This window comes from Nicotiana sylvestris, chromosome 12 (assembly GCF_000393655.2).
Source record: "Nicotiana sylvestris chromosome 12, ASM39365v2, whole genome shotgun sequence".
NCBI classification, from domain to species: Eukaryota; Viridiplantae; Streptophyta; class Magnoliopsida; order Solanales; family Solanaceae; genus Nicotiana; species Nicotiana sylvestris.
Genome location: NC_091068.1, coordinates 46846662 through 46864009, shown reverse-complemented (window position 1 = coordinate 46864009; position 17348 = coordinate 46846662). Strand labels below are relative to the sequence as shown.

At 39.8% G+C, this 17348-nt stretch overlaps 1 long non-coding RNA gene across 2 annotated transcripts; it reads right to left on the bottom strand.

Moving 5' to 3' along the window:
* Positions 1-7696: 7696 nt before the first annotated feature.
* LOC138884297 (uncharacterized) lies at positions 7697-14885 on the bottom strand. 2 transcript variants are annotated; one of them, XR_011404468.1, is made up of 3 exons: positions 14104-14885; positions 8232-9044; positions 7697-7974 (listed from the first exon to the last, which is right to left on the bottom strand). It is a non-coding gene; the product is annotated as an uncharacterized lncRNA (long non-coding RNA). The 2 variants fall into 2 exon arrangements; XR_011404467.1 differs by having other exon boundaries at positions 8232-8571; positions 14104-14865.
* Positions 14886-17348: the final 2463 nt, after the last annotated feature.

Genomic DNA, 17348 nt, shown 5'->3' with positions numbered 1-17348 from the left:
AATAACATATAAAGTGTGAAAGATACTCTTAAATGGCGTGAGCTTTTGAAAAAAATAATGCCATGCTTAACGAACTAACATTGATTAGAGCTGATTGTTACAAGACAATGTGACTCTGCCACTGATTGGTGGTACATAATAAATATCTATGCAGAGGGCATCATTCATTCATGATAATTTGTGTGGAACTCCTTCGACTCTGCTGGGTTGGTACGGCGGAATAAAATAGGTTAAGTGTCCGGAACAAAATCAATGTAAAAGTCAATATATATTTCTATCAGATGGCATAGCCGACAAATCTGTAGAAAACACCTTTAGAAACTCCCTCACCATTGCTACCGAATCTATAGGAGGAACTTTCGCACTAGAATTCCGAATATAAATCAAATACGCTAGATGCTCCTTCTCGACCATATGCGTGTCTTCAAATAGGAAACCACCCTGCTAGTGATGTGACTGAGGATCCCTTTCCACTCTAACCCAGGCAACCCTGCTATAGCCAACGTCACAGTCTTAGCATGACAATCCAAGATAGCGTGATATAGAGGCAACCAATTCATACCAAGAATGACATAAAAATTTACCATATTCAACAACAAAAGATCCATTATAGTATCAAAGTCATTAATAGTAAAAATACAAGACCAGTAGACCCGAACAACTACTATAGAATCTCCAACCAGTGTAGACATCGAAACAAAAATATCAAGAGAATTATGATGCATACTCAAATGCCAAGCAAAATATGAAGACACAAAAAAATATGTAGAACCCAGATCAAACAATACAGAAGCATCTCTATGACATACTGAGATAATACCTGTAATAACTGCATCAGACAATTCCGCTTCCATCCTACCGGAAATGCATAACAACGGAGTTGAGTCCCACCAACTTGTACTCCACCTTTAGGACGACCTCTCACTCACTAACCTCCACCTCTAGCTGGCTGGCCTCCATATATAACTACCTGACTCCCGCCTCTAGTTGGCTGAGCAGGTGGCAGAGCAACCGATGCCGGAGTCATGGCACGATTACCCTGTTGTGGCATACTTATCTTCAACCTATTGAAAAATCTCGCGACGTGCCTTAGATCCCCGCAGACATAGCAAACTCTCTACCGACATGGTTGTTGACCTGGATTTGTCCCTATCAACCTGAATAACTATAATGGTAACTTTGTATCGGAGGTGCACTAATGGGAGATGGAGGTGCACTGTATGATACCTGCTTAGAAAGAGGTCCATAAACATTGTAGCTACCGGAAGTACCATGTATGACCCATGGAGCTAACTGTACCGGCCTGATAGGATGGCCTCTACCAAAGGAACCCTTATCTCTAGATGAGCCACCACTGAATCATCCAAAATGATGGGGCCTCTTGTCAGAGGCTGTCTCTCTCGCCTGGCCTCTGATGCGCTCAATCCTCTTTGCAATCTCTACTATCCGGGTAAAAGAAATCTCAGTCATGGCCTCTCTGTACATCTAAAGTTTGATGCCACATGTAAGGCCCTCTATGAACCTTCGCACCTTCTCCCTCTCAGTAGGGATCAAGATAGCTGCATTTCGTAACAAATCAACAAATCTAGTCTCATACTGAGTAGCAATCATGCTACCCTATTGAAGGCGATGGAACTGGCTGCGCAACTCCTATACTTGAGTGAATATCATGACCCGAATTTTCCACTGTCGGGACCGTGATGGAGCCTAACATTGAACCCGCTAGGAAAGCCAACATTACTGATTATTTTACCTTTTTCCTTTATCTTTAACAATTTTCCAGATGATATAAGAAAATCAGCTGAAATCAAATTACAGAAGAACAGAATTCAACAGTTTAACTTAATACAAATATGAAATCCATAATAAAACTTCACCCATGACTGGTGTCACAATTTCACGGACTGTCTAGAATACTAAAAATAGTGGTCTAAACAAGAAAATACAAATCTGTCTTAGAAATAGATAAAATAAAAAAGAAGTAGGATAGAAGGAGATGCCAAGGCTGCGGACTACCTTGGGTCTTCTCTGGACTGAAGGCAACAACCTTGAACTACGGTCTGTATGGTCCAGTATCAGGATCTGCACAAAAGTGCAGAGTGTAGCATCAGTACAACCAATCCCATGTACTGGTATGTGCCGAGCCTAACCTAGGCGAAGTAGTGATGAGGCTAGGGCACGACCAACGTCATAAACCTGTGTAGTTAAATAATATCTAACAGAATAACAATAATATAAGCTAACAGAAATTTAGGGGAAGGGGAAACATGCTATAGGGGATACCAGAATAAGGAAACACAGAAATAACGAAAACTAAACAATTAAGGCACCTGAACCGATAACAACAAATAATCACAATAACAGAAAACAAATGCACGGTATCACCCTTCGTGCTTTTGCTCTCAATCCTCACCATGCAATCAATAATAAAAATGTGCACGGCATCACCCTTCGTGCTTTATCACTCTTCCTCACCATGAGAATAACAGGAATATGCACGACATAAACCTTCATGCTTTATCTCTCTTCCTCACTATATGCATCAATATAATGAAAATGTGCACGGCATCACCCTCCGTACTTTATCACTCTTTCCTCACCATATGCATAAGTATGAATGTGAATGGAATCACCCTTCATGCTTTATCACTCTTTACTCACCCAAACAGTACAAACAATAACATCCCGGTAAGGGAGTCAACAATAGAAACAAATACATCCCGGCAAGGGAATCAACAATAGAAACAATTACATCCCGACAAGGAAATCAGCTATAACCAATCTCGTTTTAACAGTTAACTTCACAAAAATAAATCCCAACTTGGGTCAATACCCAACAATGGTCAAACACCAAGAAAATACCATAAGTCTTGTCCAACATGAATAATTATCAATTTAAGCATAAATAGTACATAACGAGAATCGCGACAGTCACAGTGTAAGAATCACAGGCATGCTTGACACCAATGTATAGCTACTCGTCACCACACCTATATGTTGTACACAACACTAACACGTAGCATATAAGATATAACACCTATTCTCTCAAGCTAAGGTTAGACCAAACACTTACCTTGGGTTCCACGACCAACTCAAGCCTCAAATACCGCTTTTCCTTTAGATTCCACTTCCAATTCACTTGTATATAGCCATAATTAACTTAACAACATCAATAAATTCTAAAGAATTCAACTCCAATGCTTAATTATAGATTTTCTATCATTTCCCCAAAAAGTCAAAAATCGACTCGGGCCCGCATGGTTAAAACAGAGGTTCGGACCAAAATCCGATTACCCATTCACCCACGAGCCTGAATATATAATTAGTTCCGGAATCCTACTTGAAATCGAGGTCTAAATTCCCAAATTTGCAAAATCCCTAATTTTCCCAAAATCCCTAATTTTACCATGAAAGAACAAGATTTAGGCCTAGAAATCTAATGGATGTTGATGGAAAAATGGAAGAAATGAGTTTAAGAACACAAACCTAGGATTTGATGTTGAAATTTCTCTTCAGAAATCGCCCAAGGTCGGATTCTATGGAAGGAGATATGAAATTTTGAAGAAATCCGGACCTAGGTTCTGTTTTAAAATCACTAGACAGGTCTTTACCGCATTCGCAAGAGGCTTGTCGCGATCGCGATGCACAACGACCTAAGGCCTTCGTGTTTGCGACATACCAATCGCGAACATTCCCCCCTCAATCTCCGCGTTCGCGATCCAAGTGTCGCGTTCGCGATGAGAATTCCATCCCTCCCCCAGGTCTCTGCCAAAATGGCTTTCACGTTGGCGATAGCTAGGTCTCGTTCGCGAAGGGTAACACCCCCAACGCTCCGCGTTCGCGACCTATGCCTCGTGTTTGCATAGAAGGAATTTCCTTCAGACAAATTTTACTCTTTGCGTTCGCAAGATTTCCTTCGCGAACGCGAAGAAGGAAACATTTGTGCTCCTGCAACAGCAAAACAAAAGAAATCTCTAAGTCAAAAACATCCCGAAACCTATCCGAAACTCACCTGAGCCCTCGGGGACTCCAAACCAAACATGCACACAAGTCTAAAAATATCATACAGACTTACTCGTGCGATCAAATCGCCAAAATAGTACGTAGAACTACGAGTTTAGCATCAAAATCAAGGAAAATCTCATGAACTCTTAAAGTTTCCATTTTCACGACCGAGGGTCCGAATCACGTCATATGAATTTTGTTTCATATCAAATTTTACAGACACATCCTAAATACCACATTAAACATGTACCAGGCTCTGAAACCAAAATACGGGCCCGATACCATCATATTCAAACATTATTCAATTTCCAAACTTCTTATATTTTTGAATTAAACAATTTTCTTCAAAAATTCATTTCTCGGGTTAGGGACCTCGAAATTCAATTTCAGGCATACACCCAAGTCCCATATTTTTCTACGGACCCTCCAGGACGGTCAAATTACGGGTCCGGATCCATTTACCCAAAATATTGACCGAAGTCAACTTAAATTCAAATTTAAAGGTAAAATTGGATTTTTTCTCAAATTTTCACATAAGGTCTTTCTGAAAGCGCTCCCGGACTGCGCACGTAAATCGAGGAGAAAGAAAATGAGGTCTTGAAGGCCTCGGAACCCTGGATTGGGTTCTAAAATATGAGATGACCTTTTGGGTCATCACAATGAAGGGAATATACTTCTCCAAGAAATAGCTGAGAAAAATGAGCCCATGTGAGAGGAGGTGATCCCGCTCGTCTGCCCAGCTCATAAACCTGCCACCACCTCTTGGTGGAACCATGCATATAAAAGACTGTGAAATCAACTCTATTAGACTCCACTAGTCATAAGTTGCACAAAATCTCATTGCAATGGTCCAAGAAGTCCCGAGGATCCTCTGAAGGTGCACCATTAAAGTGATGGGGAAAGAACTTGGTGAACTTGTCCAACCTCTTGAGCTCATACGATGACATAGCGGGCTTGTGCCCTGATTGTGTAACAACAATAAGTCAAACCAACCCAACTGGTAGAACTCTACGGTTCTGATACCTATGGGCCATCTAATCTTGGGTGTGAATAGCGAGAGTCTGAACTCCTCCCTTTGCCTAAGAAATGGCCGGTGCCACAAGAAAGACATCAGACTGAACCACACTCTCCATGAAGCCAAGCATGCGGACTATGGCATCCTGAAACACTGGCATAATAATGTACTCCTCTAAGACCTAAGCTGGTCCTATTGGCTCAGTATAAACTGGGATCTCATCATCTTGCGCTATAAGAGGCTCGACTACGGGTGCCCCTGTGCATGCTCTAGACTGAGCTTTGCCTTACCTCTACCTCTGCCATGGCCCTAGACCCTACCCCTGGTAGTGGCTGTAATCTGGGGTTCCAGCTCCTGGTCAGCTACAAACAAGGTACGTGTTCTTGCTATTTGTGAAAAAATAAAAGAAGAAAGATTCAATCTTCATGATAGAACAAAGTTGCACCATAGAGAAAGAAAAAACCGAAGTTTCCTAAAGCCTTCTCACCCTAGAGGATAAGTACAAACGTCTCCGTAACGATCCTCAAGACTCTACTGAGCTTGCTGATGACTCGTGTGACCTATGTAACTTACGACTCTAATACCAACTTTTAACGATCCAAAATACCAAACGCGAGGTCGTGATGTTGCCTAACACTGCTTGCTAGGCAAGCCAATAAATAACAATGTATGCGAAAGAAATAAAACTAATTGCTTGTTAGGAAAGTGATATTTAGCATAAAGTATATATATTTATATGTATATTGCCTCACATTTTACTCGTGTTTCATAGATTTCGGATGTGAAATGTATTGATTTATGCTTATTTGTGGAATTTTTATATGTAGAAATTATTCGGAAGCAACTAGGGGAGAAAGGTGCGAGATTAGAGCCAAAACGAATAAAAATAGAAAAAGTTGAATTTTCAGCGCCATAGGCAGCGCCCCATACCACTTGTGGCGCTCCAAGTAGAATGCTCAATAACCTAGTGCCAGGGCCAGTGTGGGGCACTAGGCTGGATGCTAGTGACGGGAAGCTTCTCCAACTTCGCTCGGGACAAGGTTATTTTGGCCCAAGACCCCCCACAACTCGTATAAAAGGGGCCCTAAACCTAATTTGGAAGATATCTAACATACCTTGAAGGAGAATTCACGTGGAGGAACACACATCACGCTTGGAGGATGCCTCTAACTAGTTTTTCTTGTAATCCTAAAGTTTATTAGTTCTAGAGTTGTGGGTGCTACATGAACGTTGTAGTTTGAAAGGTTGAATTGTTCTTATTATTTTATCATATTGGTTTATTTATTCAATCTTCCGCATAATTATTTGATTGGTTGATCACCAATTGAATACTATCTACGAATCTAGGATTGAACTCGGGAGAAGGAATTTAGATTGCAAATAAGATTGAATAGAGCAAGATCTTGAACTCGAGCATTGGGAACTGATTTGCGGTTAGGATAGGGATATACCTAATCGTCTTGCTTGGTTATTATAGGGAATTATTAATGTGTTCTTGTTAACCCTAATTCCATAGGAATATAGGCGTTAGGTTAGCTTGAATAGGCGAGTTGTACTTCGGGAGAAGGCTACGAGCAATATTAACCATGTCAACCAATTAACTAGATAAATTAATTAGACAATTTAGGTAGAAAACTCAACGGGATTGTTAGCTAACCCATAGCTCTAGAATATTCTCTCCCATTGAATTGGTCTTTAAGTTTGTCGTTGTTTTCTTTAATCTCATAGGTTATTACGGTAGATTAGTTCAAGTGAATTATTCATACTTTAGGATTCGCTTGAATAGATTAATTGTTTGAGTTTAATTTAGTTGATAGTTAATCACAAGTCCCTGTGGGTACGATATCTGGACTTACAATATTATATTACTTGTCGACCATAAATACTTGTGTGTACGTTTGGGAGCAACAAGTTTTTGGCACCGTTGCCGATGACTTAGAAATTAACTATTTTACTAGATTAGATTTTTACTTTTCATCTATTTAAGTTTTTAGATTTAGTTTAGTGTAGTTAGTATTATATATTTTTTTACATGACATCTTTATACGAAAAGTGGTGGAATAGTAAGTATTCTTATTTTTGTGATCCTTGTCCATATTGTAAAGGACACCACTTGTGGCAATATTGTAAAAATATTTCCAGAACCGAGTTGTGTGCACCATCTCAATCCTGTACTATATATGGTGGTAATTGGAATAATTGTCCCAAGTATTGTTATCCTACTCCAATCCCTTCTTATGTTGATTCTAATAACTCCTGTGAGTTTGACAGGAGTAAGGAATTGGATAATGAGGAACACGATGTTCACACTCATGATATGCACGGGAAATTATTAGAGGAATATGGAGGTTTCTGTGAGAAAATTACAAATGGGATGCAACACTTTATAGAAGGAAGAGCTTAACTGGGACAAGAGATCGACCAATTTGGCAATTCTATTCGCGACTTGAAGGCTTAATTGAGTGCAAAGGTTGATGCATGTAACACCCAACAATTTAGTGATGAGCTATGTGAAGCTGAAAAAGATTTTCTAGGCCAAATTGAGGAGCTAAAACGAGAATACTGTCACAACCCTAACCCGGACTCGGTCGTGATGACACCTCTCGTGAAGACAAGGCCAGCCGACACTTCCCATTTTTCAATTATTAACAGTTAAGCAATTAAGAAACGGTCTAAATGTGATAAAATAAATCCGAAATAACCATGATAACATAAATACGCGGAAAAACACCCATACACAATCCTAACCGGGGTGCCACTGGTCATGAGCATCTATAAGTCATTATACAAATCCGCTAAGTCAATAAACTAGTACAGCTGTCTGAAAAGAGATAGAAGTGATAAAAGAGTAGAGACACAGGACTGCGGACGCCAACAGCTACCTCGTGAACTCCGAATATCTGCCTGAAGCTGGAGGGATCAGCACTCGGGAGCAGAACCAGCTACGCCTGAATCTGCACACAGGGTGCAGGGAGTAAAGTGAGTACTCCAACTCAGTTGAGTAACAAATGTAAATAAAGACTGAAAGTAAGAAATCATGTAAGACACAAAGCATTCTATAAAGAAGCAGTAAAACCATTTAGAATCAGTAAATTAGTGAAAGGCAAGTAAAATCCTTTAACTCAAATATAGTTTCATGAAAAGCCTTTTTCAATAATTAAGCAGGTAATTGACAATCAAATATCAAAAATAAACACATAAAGGCTCGTACCTCGGGCACAATATCAACAAATCCGCTCCTCGGGCAACATCTTAGAACAGTACCAACCCCTCGGGCAATCACATAGAACAGTACCAGCCCCTCGGACTCAATATCACATCATAATGGGTACCCGGGCTCACTGGGGGTGTACAGACTCCTGGAGGGGCCCCTTACGGCCCAAGCACAATATCAAGCCACCTCGTGGCATCATCACTAGGCCCTCGACCTCATATCAATTAAGCCACCGTGTGGCGTACATATCTCAGGCCCTTGGCCTCATAATCAGTATCAAATGTTTCCTCACAACATAAGCCCTCAGCCTTACTCAGTCAAAAATCCTCACAAGCCACTGGGGCAGTAGTAAAACATGTTTCTTAGCCCAAAAATATCGTTTAAAAGAGCATGTAAGTGTTTAAAATAGAGTAAACATGGCTGAATAAGAAAACAATGAAATATAACATGACTGAATTCAAGTATAAAGTCAAAACAGTGAGGAAATACCAGTAAAAAATCCCAAAGGGTTCAAATAATTGGCACCAGGCCCAAATATGACATTCAGCCCAAATAATGATGAAAACAAGTAGATTTCAGTCAAATACGCGGTAAAATAATCAGTTGGGATGGACCAAGTCAAATCCCTAATAGTTCACGACCCCACGCTCGTCATCAAGTGTGTGCCTTACCTTAATATAGCACTACGATGTGAAATCCGGGGTTTCAAACCCTTAGAACATCATTTACAATCATTACTCACCTCGAACCAGTCAAAGCTCTAGCTCGCGATGCCTTTGCCCCTCGAATTGGCCTCCAGTCGCGTCGAATCTATCCAAAATCAGAACGAGGACGTCAAAATATGCTAAGGGAACGAAGTCCAAGCGGAAACAATCAATAAACTGCACAAATCCCGAAATTACCAAAACCCGACCCTCGGGCCCACGTCTCGGAATTCAATAATTTTTACATCGATAGAGTCCTTATCTCCCCACGAGTTCATACATATCAAAAGTTCTCAAATCCGACCCCAAATGGTCCTTCACATCCCTGATTAAAGGTCTAAGTTTCCAAGCCCTAGTTTCCCCAATTTTCACCCTTAATTTTAATTATTTCTAGCTCTAATCCATGTAATAATAGAATAGGAACGAGTTTTAGGTCCAAATTCCTTACCTCAATGAAGTTCCCTTGAAATCCCTCTTTCAAATCGCCCAAAAAGCTCTCAAGCCGAAGTAAAAAATGGTGCAATAGCTCAAATTCGCGAAATGAAATAACTTATATGTTCTGCCAAGACCTTTTTCGCATCTGCAACACAATACCCGCTTTCGCGATACTGCATTTGCGGTTAAATCCTGCGCTTCTGCGGAAATCACTTATCCAGCCTAAATCGCATCTGCGACCACACTTCCGCATCTGTGACATCGCAGATGCGGTCACCTTACCGCTTCTGCCGTCTCTGCTCACCTGACCCTTTTTCGCTTCTGTGATGGATCTCCCGCACGTGCAGTGCCGCACCTGCGGTTCCCAATCCGCAGGTGCGAAAATACCAGAAGCAGCAATTTAGTAGATGCAATAACAATACAAACTTCCCGTCAACCATCCGAAATCTTCTCGAGGCCCCCAGGACCTCAACCAAAAGCACAAACATATCCTCATACCTTATTCAAACTTGTTCCAATCATCAAAACACCTCAAACAACATCAAATCACCCAAAACACATCGAATTCAAGCCAAACTTTCCAAAATCTTCCGAATTCTGCTTTTGATAAAAAACCCAACCAAACCACGTCTGAATGAACTGAAATTTTGCACACACATCCCAAATGACACCACGAAACTACTGCAACTCTCGAAATTCCATTCTGACTCTTATATCAAAATCTCGCCTACCAACCGGAAATTGCCAAAATCTCAACTTTGTCAATTCAAGCCTAAATCTACTCCAGATCTCCAAAACCCAAATCACCTCTCGAAGCTAACTGAATCATCGGAACTCACATCCGATCTCTCTAACACATAAGTCAATATTCAGTTGACTTTTCCAACTTAAGCTCCCTCAAAATAGATTAAGTGTCTCAAACCTTACTAAATTCCTTCCGGATTCGATTCGACCAACCCGATATCACATAACACGGATAAACAAAGCATAAAGAAGCAGAAATGGGGAAAACAGAGCGGTAACTCATGAGATGACTGGCCGGGTCATCACATCCTCCCCAACTTAAACAAACGTTCGTCCTCGAACGAGTCAAGAAACATACCTGAAGCCTCAAACAGGTGAGGATATCTGCTCCGCATCTCCCGCTCGGTCTCCCAAGTAGCCTCCTCCACGGGCCGACCTCTCCACTGCACTTTCACTGAAGCTATATCTTTTGACCTCAACTTTAGAACCTGACGACCCAAAATAGCTATTGGCTCCACACCATAAGTCAAGTCATCATCTAACTGAACCGTGCTGAAACCAGAACATGAGATGGATCCCCAATATACTTACGGAGCATAGAAACATGAAATACCGGGTGCACACTCGACAAGATGGGTGGCAAAGCAAGCGTATAAGCCACCTCCCCAATCCTCCGAAGCACCTCAAAAGGTCCAATGAATCACAGACTCAATTTCCCTTTCTTCCCAAATCTCATAATACTCTTTATGGGCGAAACCTTCAACAGAACCTTCTCACCAACCATGTAGGACACATCTCGAACCTTCCTATTAGCATAACTCTTTTGCCTCGACTGCGCTGTACGAAGCCTCTCCTGATCACCTCCACATTTTCTAAGGCATTCTGCACCAAATCAGCCCCCAATAGCCTAGCCTCACTGGGCTCAAACTAACCAACTGGAGATCTACACCGCCTCCCATACAAAGCCTCATATGGATCCATCTAGATACTCAACTGGTAGCTGTTGTTATAAGCAAACTCTGCAAGCGGTAGAACTATCCCATGACCCTCCGAAATCAATGACACAATCACACAACATGTCCTCCAATATATGAATAGTACACTCGGACTGCCCGTCCGTCTGAGGATGAAAAGTTATGCTCAACTCAACCTGGGTACCCAACTCTCGCTGCACAGACCTCCAAAACTGCGAGGTAAACTGAGTGCCCCTATCTGAAATGATGGAAACTGGGACACCATGCAATCGAACAATCTCTCGGATATAGATCTCTACCAACCGCTAGGAAGAATAGGTAGTACACACAGGAATGAAGTGGACGGACTTGGTCAGCCGATTCACAATCACCCAAATAGAATCGAACTTTCTCAAAGTTCGTGGAAGTCCAACAACAAAGTCCATAGTGATCCTCTCCCACTTCCACTCTGGAATATCCATCTACTGAAGCAAGCCACCCGATCATTGATGCTCATATTTCACCTGCTGACAATTGAGATACCGAGCTACAAATCCCACAATGTCTTTCTTCATTCTTCTCCACCAATAATGCTGTCTCAGATCCTGATACATCTTCGCGACACCCAGATGAATGGAATACCGCGAGCTATGGGCCTCCTCCAGAATCAACTCCCAAAGCCCATCCACATTGGGCACACAAATCTAGCCCTGCATCCTCAACACCCCATCATCACCAATGGTCACATCTCTGCCATCATCATGCTGAACTCTGTCCTTAAGGGCAAGCAAATGCGGATCATCATACTGGCGCTCTCTGATGCGATCATATAAGGAAGACCAAGAAACCACACAAGCCAATACCCGACTAGGCTCCGAAATGTCTAACGTCACGAACCGATTGGCCAAGGCCTGAACATCAACTACAGGAGGTCTCTCCCTAACTGAAATATATGCCAAACTCGCCATACTCACCGCCTTTCGGCTCAAAGCATCGGCCACTATATTGGCCTTTCCCGGATGGTACAATATAGTGATATCATAATCCTTAAGCAACTCCAACCACTTCTGCTGCCTCAAATTGAGATCCTTCTGTTTGAACAGGTGCTAGAGGCTACGATGATCAGTAAATACCTCACAAGACACACCATACAAGTAATGCCTCCAAATTTTTAACGCGTGAACTATGGCAGCCAACTCCAAATTATGAACGGGGTAGTTCTTCTCATGGGGATTCAACAGATGAGAAGCATAAGAAATAACTCTACCCTCCTGCATCAATACTGTCACACCTCCTTTTTCACTACCTCGTAAGGGAGCAAGGGAGTTTTTTCCAACTTAAAGTGACAATCAAAACGAGATTTATTTTATTTAGATTTCAGAGTCTCCACTTGGATGATTCATAGTGTCCCAAGTCACCGATTTAGAATCCTGAATCGAGGAAAGATTCACTCTGTTTTTTAGTTCGCGAACACAGAAATCCGGGTAAGGAATTCTGCTAACTCGGGGAAAGGTGTTAGGCATCCCCGGATTCTGTGGTTCTAGCACAGTCGCTTAACTATTATCATTGGCCTGATTATCTGATTTTAAAACACTTTTAAACCTATGTGAATTTTACTTCAAACCGCTTTTAATTAAACCTCCTTTAATTATTTTAAGGAAGATTTCAATGTCATCTAAAATACGTCTGTGGACCACGCCACTTGAAATGCACCCGTAGTTCGAGACATATTTTATTTAATGTTGTTAAGATTTGGATTTGGGTCACATGAAATGCACACCCAAATTTAGGAAGGTAATTTTAAATTACGCGCCTAAAGCAACTACGCATTTTCAACTTTACGAGGGCCATGGAAAATTCGCTAAATGGCGCACCTCAATTTCTAAGGATAAAAAATATTAATTAAATGAGGGCCATGCATTTATGATTTTTGTTTGGCACGACACGCCTCGAATTGTTCAATCAAAGTATTTCTAACTTAGCTCGTGAGGGCCATAAATTATATATTTGGCTAATATGGCGCACCTCAAATTTCTATAGAAAGCTAACTAATTTTGTGAGGGCCATGGGCTTAGGGGCTTTATTTGGCATGGCATGGCCCAAAAGCATTTTTATAATTCCAAACGCCAAACTTTATCTTAAAGAAACAAACCAAAATGTTCATCACATATCCGTCATAATCCCCTTACAAATGTTAACAAACAGAAAATAATCTTAAAACAAAATATGCAAGTTACTAACATAAAAAAAAAGAAAGAAGAACGAGAAATTAGAGGAAAGGAAAATAATAATAATAAAAAAACTCCAAAATAATTGGTACCTATTTATAAGAAAAGTTCCGCTCAAAAAAAAATTGTGATTCCAATTTAACAAACATAAGATACTTTCAAAAGCATTTTACACATTTAATTATCAACTTTCACTTTGAGCACCACTTTTTCCATTTCTTTTATTTTTTATTTTTAAAATGTTCATTGCAGAACTTTGTACACTCTCATATAGATGTAACAAAACTTTAACTCTCACCATAATATGATGCACAAACCAAATAGAACATTGAAATTGGGGCAGTGAGTAATAGTTTAGTGAATGGAGCAATTTTAAGCCTTAGTCTTTACCTAATTTGTTGTAAGAACAACTAGTAGCTCCATAATCTTTTATAATTGCGGAAACACACCGAGTTAACTTCACACTACTGGTTGAACTCAACATTCATACAATGGTTCTAAAAGTGAAACACAGTAGGAACCATACACAATTAAAACTATGCATAGAATTGTGCTAACCTTTCTTCAAAGCACAACTAAACATGATTCATAAAACAAGTTTCACCCAAATATTTATGCACTGTCCAGATTATTCCTTTAAGATCAGAATCAACTTTAAGGTGATTAAATTCAATTAATCTAGCATTCATAGGCCTGTTATTATCACAACCAGACAAACTAACACACAGATTCAAACTAATAGGAATTTGGATTTGAATTTCATTCCATTTACCCAAATACTACAAACTTAGGAATATATGGGTACCTGTTTTTGAAGCAAGAACAAAAAAATAAACTGGACCGAAAACCAAACAAATGCGAGATGCTTCAAATTGGAGCCCAGCCCAGCAACCAAACGTCTCCCTTAGCAGCAGTACTAACAGCACTCCAAGCTCACCACGAACTTTAAAAATCCAGAAAATGCGAAGCCAAGCAATGGAAAACCAGATGAATGCAGAAACTCCTTTTTTTTTTTTTTAGTTTTTCTCTTGCCTCCTAGTCCCTTTGTTTTTGATTTTCAGACTTCTACTCTCTTTGGATTTTTATGAATTTTTAACCTCAAACTACTCCTAAAACATGAGAGAGAGGGTGAGTCAATTAGTGAATCAGTGAGAGTCCGAATTTTGAATGGGTTGTGAGTGTGTGAGGTTATGATTAGAGGAGGGAAGAGATGAGAGTGAAAGAGAAAGGCGTTGACTGATGGTTTCTGGGTTAAGGAGGAAGGGTGCGACAACTTATGTTGAAGAATGGGGGATCTCCCTCGTTTGGTGAAATGAGAAGAAGAAAAAGGGGTGTAGCGGCGCTGGTCTTTAGGCGTTCTAGGTCTGATTTTTTGTTCTCTTTTTTATCTCATTTAGGTGTTACCGCTATTATATAGATCTAGGTCTAAATGTGCATTTTTGTGTTAATTGATCCTAGGTCCTTAGGTTCTTTTTATTTATTTTTTGTTCCAAAGAAGAGTCTAGAAGGGTCCCTAGGATTATCTTAATGGGTATTGGGTATTGGACTTAAGGAATGAGCTAGAAACTTGGGCCTTTATGACTAGCTATGCTTAAAATTAGCTTAATTAACTTAAAAATATTATCAAAAGTATTAATTAGCCCTACTTAAACAATTATTAAATTAAGACTGACCATTAAAATAAAACTATTTTTTGGTATTTTTTTCAAGGTTAAAAAATGACTATAAAATATTAATGAACCTATTTTTTTTTGTAATTTTTATTTTCTTGTAATAAAATAAAAGTAAAAGAGTAAAAATCAGTTGAAATAGATATATTAAGCCTAAAATAAATATTTACGTGCTAAAATATAAAAATCTTGGGGAGGGTCAAAAATCACATCTCTACAGCTGCCCCTCTTTGACCGGAAAGATGAAGTATTTTCAGACAAAGAACGACTAGACAGGTTTTTTGACCCAACCCTTATTTGGGGAGACTAAAAACTAAAAGAAAGGAGAATGTGACCAAGCCCGGGTATCTGAGCTGCCTACATATCCTTGGCTATAAAGGAATCAAGCCACGTGTAGTTCAAAATTAGGAAGAGTGATGGAGTATACCGAGGTGGAGAGCCGATTGAGGTGCCGTCGAGGTTCCGGTCCACGGTCCCGTTATTACAGCAAAATCAAAATTAAAAAGACTAACTAAGCCTATCAGTTACGAGTTACAAAATTCCTATCTATGAGTCTTCTGAAGATTGATCTTGAATCTTGGTTGGTTATTCATACAGACTCTGATCTGAATCTTGATGCTTGTTAGCTGCAGGTGTTGGTTCAATCTTCTTCAGCTTTTTCAAACCAAGACGGGACATGCAGAGCTTGTGACCTCATCCATGTCTTGAGCAGCTCACATCTTTCATTAACTTGTGCATTTGGATTCACTTCTTGTCTTTCTTTTTATTTTGTTTTTTTACTTTTTATTTTGGATTGTGACTAACTTCTGTTGATCATCTCGGACTACTGACTTGCATTCTTGATGCAAGCGTCTTTTGTTGCTGACCTGAATTGCATTCTGAATTGAATTCTCTTATTTTCCAGGCGGGCGCCTGATTGCTGAACTTGAACCGTCTTCTCTTGTTACTTGACACTGTTTTCCCTTGCACCTTGAACCATTTTTCCTTGAAACTTGAATTGTCTTCCTTCGAAACTGCTTTCCCTTGAAATTTGAGTTGTCTTCCCTTGTTCTCCAGGTGGGCGCCTGATTACAACAAAACAGACAAAACAAAAAAAAAATTCTGCCCTAGTTTGTATTAGGAAGATTTGTGAGTTGTTAACAAAATTGTAAACCACTTGTACTATTGATGTAATGATGAGAGTAAACTAAAGAATAGACCAGGAAAACTATAAACTAAGCTTGATTAAAGTAAAAACTGACCCTATTCTCCAGGCGGGCCCCCTTGATTTCAAGAAAACTAAACATTGATAATCTTAAGAAAACTAAAAAAAATGACTCCCCCTTTTTTTCAACTTCAGACTTTCCCTTTTTTTTAAAAAGAAAAAATTATTATCCTAGGAGAAAATTCATCGGACTAGATTTTCTATCTTAGGAGAAAGATTCATCGGACTAAGATTTTGATCCTAGTTCATCAGACTAGGTCTCTTTTCTACTTCTTTTTTGGTATCTTAGGAGAAAGGTTCATCAGACTAAGATTTCTATCCTAGGAGAAAATTCATCAGACTAGGTCTTCTAATTTGTTATCTTAGGAGAAAGATTCGTCAGACTAAGATTTATATCCTAGGAGAAAATTCTTCAGACTAGGTTTTCTATCTTAGGAGAAAGATTCATCAGACTAAGATTTATATTGGGAGGAAAATCCATCAGACTAGGACTTTTTATCCTAGGAGGAAAAATGTGAAGATCAATGGCAAGATTTTATGCACAATTGCAAGACAAATAAAGGCAAAGATTTGAGAAACTTCCCTTTGTCGGCTCTTTTCGTCTTTTCTTTTTCTTCTCTTTTTGTTTGTTGCTTTTTTTTTCATTTTTTTCTTTTTGAATCACTTTCCTTGCACCGCTTTGTTCCTGTTTCATACAAAAGAAAAATTTGTCAGTTTTGAAAATGGTGGTCGGTTTGTGGCCTTGAGTCTTGGGCAGCTTGGCTTCTGCCTAATCAGCTTGAGTTGGTATCAAAAGACTTTTGTTCTACACCAACTCTGATTGTTTCACACCAGTACCATTTGTATTTGCAGCTCAAACAGCCTTATCCCAATTGGAGATCTTTGCTTAGGTGACCTTTTCCGATATCTTGAATGACTTCCTGCTTTTAAGCAATTTGTCTGTTGGAGAGAATCACCAGTTATCTTTGCTTGCGCCAGGCAGGCTGACAAGAGTCTTTAGGGGGAGCCTTTGCATGAATCCTCAAGGCATGTTGACAGTAAAAACTGAATGTGCTGGCCAAATTCACTTTGTGTAACTGAAAAGCTGGTAACTGTTTTGAAATCTTTTCTTGCTTGTTTTGACAAGGACTGACTTAGAGTGGAGGACACAATGGTGCAAAGAAACAAGTATTAACA